The 11,953-nt window shown below is 42.5% G+C and overlaps 1 pseudogene across 1 annotated transcript in view; it reads left to right on the plus strand.

Moving 5' to 3' along the window:
* The window catches only part of LOC110504214 (phospholipase DDHD1-like), a 62,953-nt pseudogene that overhangs the window by 21,052 nt on the left and 29,948 nt on the right, over positions 1–11,953 (plus strand). The gene's annotated exons all lie outside the window — the stretch shown is intronic.

Here is an 11,953-nt window from a genome sequence, read left to right on the forward strand (position 1 = left end):
TATCTTTGTTTAAGAACAAAGCCAGGAGTGATACAACTGGTCTTTAAATGGAGCTCTCTTAGGCAAGGTGGTGGAGGGGGGGTCTCAGTGGATGGGGGAGATGACCAGCTGGTTATAAATATCTATTTGGTCAGTTACTGGAAGGGAAATTTGCAGTTTGTCCTTCATCCATTCATCCAGGTGGTAGGCCTGTGGTAACTCTGAAAGAAAGGGAGAGCCTCATTGACAAACAAACAAACCAAAACAAAGGCAAAGTCTTATCATGCTTTGTTGATAACAAAAAAGCTTTTGACTTAATTTGGCATAAGGGTCTGTTATACAAATTGATGGAAAGTGGTGTTGGGGGAAAAAACATACAACATTATAAAATCCATGTACACAAACCACAAGTGTGCTGTTACAATGGGCTTAAAACACCTCTTCAACATACATATAAACTAATTGGCGAGGGCACTAGAACAGTCTGCAGCACCCAGCCTCACCCTAGTGGAATCTGAAGTAAAATGTTTACTGTTTGCTGATGATCTGGTGCTTTTGTCCCCAACCAAGGAGGGCCTACAGAAGCACCTAGATCTTCTGCACAGATTCTGTCAGACCTGGGCCTTTATAGTAAAGCTCAGTAAGACAAAAAATAAAGTTCCAAAAAAAGGTCCAGTTGCCAGGACCACAAATACAAATTCCATCTAGACACCATTGCCCTAGAGCACACAAAAAACTATACATACTGTACCTCCGCCTAAACATCAGAGCCACAGGTAACTTCCACAAAGCTGTGAACGATCTGAGAGACAAGGCAATAAGGACATTCTTTGCCATCAAAAAGAACATAAAATTTGACATACTAATTAGGAGCTGGCTAAAAATACTTGAATCTTTATTTAATTAGGTAAGTCAGTTAAGAACAAATTCTTATTTAAAATGAGGCTTGGAACGACTGTCACCACCGATAAATCCACAATAATTGAGAATTTCAATAAGCATTTTTCTACGGCTGGCCATGCTTTCCACCTGGCTAACCCTACCCTGGTCAACTGCCCTGCACCCCCCACAGCAACTCGCCCAAGCCTCCCCTATTTCTCCTTCACCCAAATCCAGATAGCTGATGTTCTGAAAGAGCTGCAAAATCTGGACCTCTACAAATCAGCCGGGCTAGACAATCTGGACCCTCTCCTCTAAAATGATCTGCCGAAATTGTTGCAACCCCTATTACTAGCCTGTTCAAGCTCTCTTTCGTATCATCTGAGATCCCCAAAGATTGGAAAGTTGCCGCGGTCATCCCCCTCTTCAAAGGGGGAGACACTCTAGACCCAAACTGTTACAGACCTATATCTATCCTACCCTGCCTTTCTAAGGTCTTCGAAAGCCAAGTTAACAAACAGGTCACCGACCATTTCGAATCCCACCGTACCTTCTCCGCTATGCAATCTGGTTTCGGAGGTGGTCATGGGTGCACCTCAGCCATGCTCAAGGTACATAGATATAGCCAATACTGTGCAGCTGTATTCATTGGCCTGGCCAAGGCTTTCGACTCTGTCAATCACCACATTCTTATTGGCAGACTCAACAGCTTTGGCTTCTCAAATGACTGTCTCACCTGGTTCACCAAATACTTCTCAGATAGAGTTCAGTATGTGAAGTCGGAGGGCCTGTTGTCCGGACCTCTGGCAGTCTCTATGGGGGTGCCATAGGGTTCAATTCTCGGGCCGACTCTCTTCTCTGTATACATCAATGATGTTGCTCTTGCTGCTGGTGATTCTCTGATCCCTTCTTGATCCCCCCTTGATTCTCTGGCCCTTCTTTGGCCACTGTGTTAAATAACCTCCAGACGAGCTTCAATGCCATATAACTCTCCTTCCGTGGCCTCCAACTGCTCTTAAATGCAAGTAAAACTAAATGCAAGCTCTTCAACCAATCGCTGCCCGTACCTGCCCGCCCATCAAGCATCACTACTATGGATGGTTCTGACTTAGAATATGTGGACAACTACAAATACCTAGGTGTCTGGTTAGACTTTAAACTCTCCTTCCAGACCCACATTAAGCATCTGCAATCCAAAATTAAATCTAGAATCAACATTCTCAACTAGCCTACCTGGTTAAATAAAGGTGAAATAAAATAAAATAAAATACCCTCGTAAAACTGACCATCCTACCGATCCTCGACTACGGCGATGTCATTTACAAAATAGCCTCCAACACTCTACTCAACAAAATGGATGCAGTCTATCACAGTGCCATCCGTTTTGTCACCAAAGCCCCATATACTACCCACCACTGCAACCTGTACGCTCTCGTTGGCTGGCCCTCGCTTCATACTCGTCGCCAAACCCACTGGCTCTAGGTCATCTACAAGTCTTTCCTAGGTAAAGCCCTGCCTTTTCTCAGTTCACTGGTCACCATAGAAGCACCCACCCGCAGCACGCGCTCCAGCAGGTATATTTCACTGGTCACCCCCAAAGCCAATTTCTCCTTTGGCCGCCTCACCTTCCAGTTCTCTGCTGCCAATGATTGGAACAAACTGCAAAAATCCCTGAAGCCGGAGACTCATATCTCCTTCACTAACTTCAAGCACCAGCTGTCAGAACAGCTTACAGATCATTGCACCTGTACATAGCCCATCTGTAAATAGCACATCCAACTACCTCATCCCCGTACAGTATTTATTTATTTATTTTGCTCCTTTGCACCCTAGTATCTCTACTTGTGCATTCATCTTCTGCACATCTATCACTCCAGTGTTTAATTGCTATATTGGAATTACCTCGCCACTGTGGCCTATTTATTGCCTTACCTCCATTACCTTACCTCATTTGCACACACTGTATATAGACTTTTCTACTGTATTATTGACTGTATGTTTGTTTATTCCATGTGTAACTCTGTGTTGTTGTATGTGTAGAACTGCTTTGCTTTATCTTGGCCAGGTCGCAGTTGTAAATGAGAACTTGTTTTCAACTAGCCTACCTGGTAAAATAAAGGTGAAATAAAATTTCAAAAATCTACATGCAGAATTCTGCAAAAATATCCTCTGTGTACAACGTAAAACACCATGCAGAGCGGAATTAGGCCGATACCTGCTGATGATCAAAATCCAGAAAAGAGACATTTAATTCTACAACCACCTAATAGGAAGTGATTCCCAGACCTTGCATAACAAAGTGATCACCTACACAGAGATGAACTTGGAGATGAGTGCCCTGAGCAAGCTGATCCTGAGGCTCTGTTCACAAACACAAACAGACTGCACAGAGCCCCACAGCAACACAATTAGACCCAAACAAATCATGAGAAAACAAAAGGATAATTACTTGACACATTGGAAAGAATTAACAAAAACAGAGAGTACACAGTGGCAGAATACCTGACCACTGTGACTGACCCAAAATAAAGGAAAGCTTTGACCATGTACGGACTCAGTGAGCAAAGCCTTGCTTTTGAGAAGGACTGCCGTAGGCAGACCTGGCTCTCAAGAGAAGACTGGCTATGTGCACACTGCCCACAAAATGAGGTGGAAACTGAGCTGCACTTCCAAACCTCTTGCCAAATGTATGACCATATTAGAGAGACACATATTTCCCTCCGACTGCACAGACCCACAAAGATTTTGAAAACAAACCCAATTTTGATAAATTCCCATATCTATTGGGTGAAATACCACAGCGTGCCATCACAGCAGAAAGATTTGTGACCACAAGAAAAGGGCAAACAGTGAAGAACAAACGGCATTGTAAATACTACCCATAATTATGTTTATTTATTTTCCCTTTTGAGAGAGAGAGAGAGAGAGAGAGAGAGAGAGAGAGAGAGGACAGGATTGAGAGGGAGGGAGAGAGAGAGGGTGAGGGAGAGAGAGAGGGAGAGAGAGAGAAAAAGAGAGTGAGGAGGGGACTGAGAGGGAGTGAGGGAGAGAGAGAAAGAGACAAGAGGGAGGAAAAACAAGCCAACCTGTTTGAGATTGAGTTGGCCAGGAATGAGGAATTTGACTAATTCTTATATAAAAGCCATATGTCATCCCCAAATGGAAGCCCTCAACTAGAGAGTGAGAGAGAAGAGAGGAGGGAGGGAGAGAGAGGGAAGGAGAGATCTGGAGGACATCTCTATAGCTATTTAGCATGTTAGTGCTCAGACCATGCAGACAGAGATGTTCATGTGCATTAGCCCTCCACTCAGAACAGTCCACTACAATCTTGTGTTGCTATCCTTAGGAGAGGATATGAATAATATTCATGAGTTGGCTCAGGTTCCTGTGTACTCATCACATACTTACTAAAAATAATATTTCTGGCATGGGACGTTTCAATATAATAGCATTGGTGAAATGCATATGGCCTCAAATCAAAGGTCTCTGATAGACTAATAATCTAAGGTATCTTAAAACAAAACAACACTATCCAAAGAAATAGACAGATTTTGTAGGACAAGACACATGGCCTCATGAATAAACAGCCCCAAGAGCTGAACCTTAAAACAACACTATCCAAATGAAGTTGGTGTATGAGAGCAAAAGCTTGAATGTACCTTTATGAGTGTTGAGAGTATGTTAGGAGGTGACTGGGGTCGTCCCTCTTTGGCTTTGGTTGTGCAAGGGGATGCAGGTGACCAGACATTGGCGTGTTTGACTGGAGAGGGGTGGGACGTGTTTAGAGTTTGATTCCCACTCTGCAGTAAATTAGAACACAGCGGGGTAATCTCTGTTTATTCAAAATACAGCTGCAGAGGCCTAGCTCTCTTTGTGTCCTACTGTAGCTCTCCCCATAGACCTGACCCCGGTCTGGGGTTCACCTGTAGACTACTATGATTACACTCACACAAATAAGCAACGACAAATAGGTTGTGTGTACAATTAAAAAGTGTACAATTTAAAAGTGGAAAGTTATTACAGCTGAACAGAGTATTGAATAAACAAAGGCATTGGGTGTCCTATACTTTAAATGAGTATAACATTATGCAAACAGAAAACTATATATTCAATTTAATGAAGTGTCTCAAATATTAGTGACTGAAATTACAATTGACTATGAATCTCACTAAACACATCCAACTAAAAGAGCAAGTAACATTTCTGAAGGCACAATTCTTCAGACAAATGTTGCGTTCTAGTGGACTGTTGTTCAGCTGTTTCTCAGTCAATTCCAAATTTCTACTCATATTAGAAAGATATTGTCTCCATCTAGTGGCAATAGTCTGAACTCGTTTTTTGATAGCTTCAATCAGTTGCATGCAGTGTAGGCTGGTGGGAGGAGCTATATGATTACAGGCTCATTGTAATGGTTGTAATGGTATTCATGGAACGGAATAAAACATGTGGTTTCCATATGTATTATTTGTTTGATACCATTCCATGAATTCCATTCCAGCTATTACATCGGGCTCCCGAGTGGCGCAGCGGTCTAAGGTACTGCATCTCAGTGCTAGAGGCGTCACTACAGACACCCGGTGTAGATTCCAGGCTGTATCACAACTGGCCGTGATTGGGAGTCCCATAGGACGGCACACAATTGGCCCAGCGTCGTCCGGGTTTGGCCGGTGTAGGCTGGCATTGTAAATAATAATTTGTTCTTAACTGACTTGCCTAGTTAAATACAGGTTACATAAAAACATATACAATGAGCCTGTCCTCCTATAGCTCCTCCTATAGCTCGGCAAATAACTTGCTATCTCCGTCTAGCACCGCTGGTCTAGCCAGGCTAGCCGCGATTAGCTGTCCATCAGTGTTTGTCACGCAAGATCGATTTTGCACACTCCCTTGATTCAACAAAAAGTTAAAGCACTCTCCTGCAAAAAACAAATAATAATTTGCCTATATTTGAAATGGAAATTGAAAATGTTTATAAGTTTGCAAAACATAGGCCTACACCGAAAATAGTAGTCATTTCAATTCATCCAAATTCATTGCAATTTTACCCTGAACCAATAGGTAAAGGTGTGTGAGCCTTCATTGGGGATTTACAGGTTTTTCTTCTTCTGTGGGGTTAAAGGTTGACTACATCCAAAAAGTAGCAGTGCCGCCCACTACTGGATTCAAAGTAAAAATACAACCATACTTCATGGGGAAAACCAACTTACTCCACACAACTAAAATAGTCGACAAAAACAAAAAAACTAATCAAAACAGACTCTCACTTCTTCAATCCTTCGAAGTTCCGTATCTCCCCACTCAGGCTCTGGGGCCTGACAGGGTAGTACGGCTCGTGACAGCCTTACTCCTTCACCGAGAAGTCCTTCAATCCCAGACACCTCTCTGCCGCATCCACAATGATGTCCACCTTTCTAGACTTTGCCTCTACTTTGGCAGTGCCATTGAACCCATAGCCATGAAGAGTACAAAGTCCACCTTCTAATCCTGTAAAATATCTGGGTCCTGCTGATGAGAGACAACCGCAGCCGTGCAGTGAATGCCTTTCCACCAGCATGGGCCCTTCTGGACCATTGTCTCCGTCAACCCTCTTGACAGCCGCTGTATATGATATGTTCTGGTTAGCCCTGACTTTAGCCACCTCATTTTCGGGCATTCCAAAGATGAAGCAATATGGTTCCCACCACAAAGGCAACATTTCCCACAATCAAAACTCAAACCACACTCAATATGTTATTCTCCACAACTGTCACACCTTGGCTTCTTTCTTCCACAGAGATTTTCCACATGTCCAAAGACACAACAGCGACCACACCACTCTTAAACGGCAATTCATATACCCCAACTTCACGTGGGTAGGGATGCATTCCACTTCAAGATGTACAGGTTGAAGAATGAAATAGGGTTTTATAACCTAGGCCTACTTCAAAAGGGCCTCCTTAGGGACCAATCACAAAGGGAATATGACACAAAAGATGATGTGATCGGTAAATTAGTTGCAAAAATCTGACTAATAGAAGGCCATTTAAAATACATATATATACACACACACACACATACAGTGCCTTGCGAAAGTATTCGGCCCCCTTGAACTTTGCGACCTTTTGCAGCATTTCAGGCTTCAAACATAAAGATATAAAACTGTATTTTTTTGTGAAGAATCAACAACAAGTGGGACACAATCATGAAGTGGAACGACATTTATTGGATATTTCAAACTTTTTTAACAAATCAAAAACTGAAAAATTGGACGTGCAAAATTATTCAGCCCCCTTAAGTTAATACTTTGTAGCGCCACCTTTTGCTGCGATTACAGCTGTAAGTCGCTTGGGGTATGTCTCTATCAGTTTTGCACATCGAGAGACTGAAATTTTTTCCCATTCCTCCTTGCAAAACAGCTTGAGCTCAGTGAGGTTGGATGGAGAGCATTTGTGAACAGCAGTTTTCAGTTCTTTCCACAGATTCTCGATTGGATTCAGGTCTGGACTTTGACTTGGCCATTCTAACACCTGGATATGTTTATTTTTGAACCATTCCATTGTAGATTTTGCTTTATGTTTTTGATCATTGTCTTGTTGGAAGACAAATCTCCGTCCCAGTCTCAGGTCTTTTGCAGACTCCATCAGGTTTTCTTCCAGAATGGTCCTGTATTTGGCTCCATCCATCTTCCCATCAATTTTAACCATCTTCCCTGTCCCTGCTGAAGAAAAGCAGGCCCAAACCATGATGCTGCCACCACCATGTTTGACAGTGGGGATGGTGTGTTCAGCTGTGTTGCTTTTACGCCAAACATAACGTTTTGCATTGTTGCCAAAAAGTTCAATTTTGGTTTCATCTGACCAGAGCACCTTCTTCCACATGTTTGGTGTGTCTCCCAGGTGGCTTGTGGCAAACTTTAAACAACACTTTTTATGGATATCTTTAAGAAATGGCTTTCTTCTTGCCACTCTTCCATAAAGGCCAGATTTGTGCAATATACGACTGATTGTTGTCCTATGGACAGAGTCTCCCACCTCAGCTGTAGATCTCTGCAGTTCATCCAGAGCGATCATGGGCCTCTTGGCTGCATCTCTGATCAGTCTTCCCCTTGTATGAGCTGAAAGTTTAGAGGGACAGCCAGGTCTTGGTAGATTTGCAGTGGTCTGATACTCCTTCCATTTCAATATTATCGCTTGCACAGTGCTCCTTGGGATGTTTAAAGCTTGGGAAATCTTTTTGTATCCAAATCCGGCTTTAAACTTCTTCACAACAGTATCTCGGACCTGCCTGGTGTGTTCCTTGTTCATCATGATGCTCTCTGCGCTTTTAACGGACCTCTGAGACTATCACAGTGCAGGTGCATTTATACGGAGACTTGATTACACACAGGTGGATTGTATTTATCATCATTAGTCATTTAGGTCAACATTGGATCATTCAGAGATCCTCACTGAACTTCTGGAGAGAGTTTGATGCACTGAAAGTAAAGGGGCTGAATAATTTTGCATGCCCAATTTTTCAGTTTTTGATTTGTTAAAAAAGTTTGAAATATCCAATAAATGTCGTTCCACTTCATGATTGTGTCCCACTTGTTGTTGATTCTTCACAAAAAAATACAGTTTTATATCTTTATGTTTGAAGCATGAAATGTGGCAAAAGGTCGCAAAGTTCAAGGGGGCCGAATACTTTCGCAAGGCACTGTATATATATTTATATAGAGGCATTCAGCAGGTCAGCCACCAGGGGGAGACTCGTCGAGGCCTGGTGGCAGATGGAGTCCACATCACAAGGCGATGGCTCCCTCAGCTGGACGTGCCAGGTCTCGATGGGCTCTCCAGCCAGCAGCCCCATTGGGGCTTATTGTGGTTGGTGAGTAATCAAGGGGCTGATTGCTCATCAACTGGACGAGTCCCATAAAGTTGCCAGAAGGGCAGCACACAGGAAAGGGGACTGGGGGAAGAGAGGTTATTCCCGTATAGTCGTGCTCAGTCCCAGGGATAACAGAGGGAGCTCACTTTTGTTCCCGACAGGATACAGCAAGACTCGGAGCCCAGCAGACGGTATCCCGGAGAAGGTCTCCTGGGGGAGACATTTTCTTTTCGTTTGTTGTTTAAATAAACACCCTTGAAACCGAACTAACCCAACTCTGTCCGTGTCTGATCTCTGTAAACGTCTTGAACAAACCCCCTGGTCTGCCACTATATATATATATATATATATGTATATATATATATATATACACAGTACCAGTCAAAAGTTTGGACACACCTACTTATTCAAGGGTTTTTCTTTATTTTTACTATTTTCATCTACTCTGTGTCTGACAGACACAGCGGTTGGAAACAAATCTCAAATTTGAACTCATCAGACCAAAGGACAGATTTCCACTTGTCTAACGTCCATTGCTCGTGTTTCTTGGCCCAAGCAAGTCAATCAATCAAATGTATTTATAAAGCCCTTTTTACATCAGCCGATGTCACAAAGTGTTGTACAGAATCTCAGCCTAAAACCCCAAACAGCAAGCAATGCAGATGTAGAAGCACGGTGGCTAGGAAAAACTCCCCAGAAAGGCCAGAACCTAGGAAGAAACCTAGAGACGAACCAGGCTCTGAGCGGTGACCAGTCCTCTTCTGGCTGTGCCGGGTGGAGAGTATAACAAGTCTCTTCTTCTTATTGGTGTCCTTTAGTAGTGGTTTCTGTGCAGCAATTCAACCTGACTCACACAAACTCCTCTGAACAGTTGATGTTGAGATGTGTCTGTTACTTGAACTCTGTGAAGCATTTTTTTGGTCTGTGGTCTCTGGGTCTTCCTTTTCCTGTGGTGGTCCTCATGAGAGCCAGTTTCATCATAGCGCTTGATGGTTTTTGCGACTGCACTTGCAGAAATGTTCAAATTTATTTTCTTATGTTCTTGCCATAATATGGACTTGGTCTTTTACCAAATTGGGCTATCTTCTGTATACCACCCCTAGCTTGTCACAACACAACTGATTGGCTCAAATGCATTAAAGAAGGAAAATATATATATAAAACATATTGACATAGAGCCAGGAATGGTCATTTATAACTTAGAACTTACCTGGAAGTTCTATCAAGTAGGAGTAGATGTCCGGATAGGAAATGTCTGGCTACTGTGTAGGGTCATTACTCCAGTTTGAAGGAGGGAGACTGAAGAGGCATTAGGGTAGATGGATCAATCTCAACTTTTCTGTGTAACGCGAACGCTCGATGGTGGACAACTTTGCAAAGTAATCGCTCTGCATGTCTGTTGCACATACAATATCAATTTATGTGTTTGAGCTAATAAAATACCGGTGTGTAACAAATGTGAAGTTACATTGACGTCTATGACATCTTGCGTTTGTTTCCCCCCGAAGAGGGGTGGGATCGTTAGGTATACCAAAGTACCTGTATGTACCGGTCATGAGAATGAATGGTGGGCGTCTTTCAGCTCCCATTTGATGCTAGAGATATGAAAATAAAAATAAACAAAAAGGCAATTAAAACTTGTATTATTAATGAATATGATTTGTTTGTTTAGGATTCTTGGAAATGTAAATAGTTTGTATGTATGCTTGTTTGCATGTGACTATTCCTTGTTTTTTTGTTGATATTTGTTAATATAAACAAAAGTAATAATAATAATATGAAAATAAAAATAAGATATGAAAATAAATGTAGTCCTGCTTTGTGGCTCTATGTGATACTGATTGCACTAAATTATTTTGTGCGTGTAGATATGGTTGTCCTTGTTCGATTGAGCAATCAGACATTTTTCAGCAATGTTCCTATCAGCGGATAAATTGCTACAGTAAATATTCAAGCTGACACATTTTTTCAAGTCTCTGAAAGATTACAACTCGTGTGGGGCGGTGCTTTGTGCTCTGGCCCTGTATCTCCCCCAAGGCAGGCTTTTTTGAAAGAGAAGCCACCCGTGGAGAGGCAGACACTGGTAGGTGTGGTAATGTTCTTGGAGCCCAAGACGCTGAGGGTCAGGATTAAGATGGGTCTGTGACAGAAGGAGTGAAGTTTTGGGAAAAAGTGGACCCTTGCCTTTTGGCTGATCCATTTGTGGTTTCAGGGTGTGGGAATGTTTTGTTGTTGTTGTATTTATTCTGGTTAAACGAACGTGGGCAACAAATGTGAATTGTTTTGCTCTCAAGAAAAAGGCTGCAATTGAAAGGAGGGATTACTGGGGTAGCAGTAAATGTAAAAGTTGACCAACTGAAGGGTAAGATTCCTGGTGTTTGTGATGATCGTCGTTTGGTGCGACGCAGACAGGGTGAAACAGAAGAGTCATTGTCTGTTCTTTTGAGTTTTGATGTTGAGTCTTTGCCCGATGTTGAGTCTTTGCCCGACAAAGTGATGTTAAGATGTATAAGTTATCCTGTACAAGCTTTTGTGCCGAATACATTACGTTGTTACAGGTGTCAAACTTATGGGCATGTGACAGCAGTGTGTAGGAGGGAGATTCCTAGGTGTGAGAAGTGTGCAGAAGGGCATGAGACAAAGGAATGTGTATCATTGGGAAAGTAGTGGCATGTGTTAATTTCAGGGGTGCCCATTGGGCTGGGGTTCAGAAATGTCCTGTGCGAGTGAGGCAGGTTGAGGTTTCCAGGGTTAGAGTAGTGCAGAAGTTATCATATGCTGAGGCAGTGAAGAAAGTAGAGGAAGATGGGGCAAGGGGGAGGGATCCTAAGAGGAGTGGTGTGAGTAATAGATTTGTACCAGTACAGAGGGATAGGCCAACAACAGATATATGTTTCAGTAAGATTGGATTTTTAGCATTTATAGCAATGATTATCTGCACTGCAGGAATGGAACGTAAGTATTTTATCAAAGTATAAGGGAGTTGTACTCCAGTCTAGTAGGTCGCGGTAATGCAACATTTATTGGATGCCAACCGCCGTTAAACCTAATTGAAGAAGAGGAAGACACTAACAACACAATCCTTTGGGCAAAACTGAAATAACTGACAACCCAACCACTGACCAGACTACAATGGCTTCAAGTGATTCCTCTCATCAAAACGAATTAGAAGATGGAGCATTTTTTTTTTAGCAATATGGTGACATTCAACTATACATGTTTTAACCGGAATAACGAAGAGGATTCGAAA

This window comes from Oncorhynchus mykiss, chromosome 25 (genome assembly GCF_057628025.1).
Source record: "Oncorhynchus mykiss isolate SJ-2025 chromosome 25, ASM5762802v1, whole genome shotgun sequence".
Classification (NCBI taxonomy): Eukaryota; Metazoa; Chordata; class Actinopteri; order Salmoniformes; family Salmonidae; genus Oncorhynchus; species Oncorhynchus mykiss.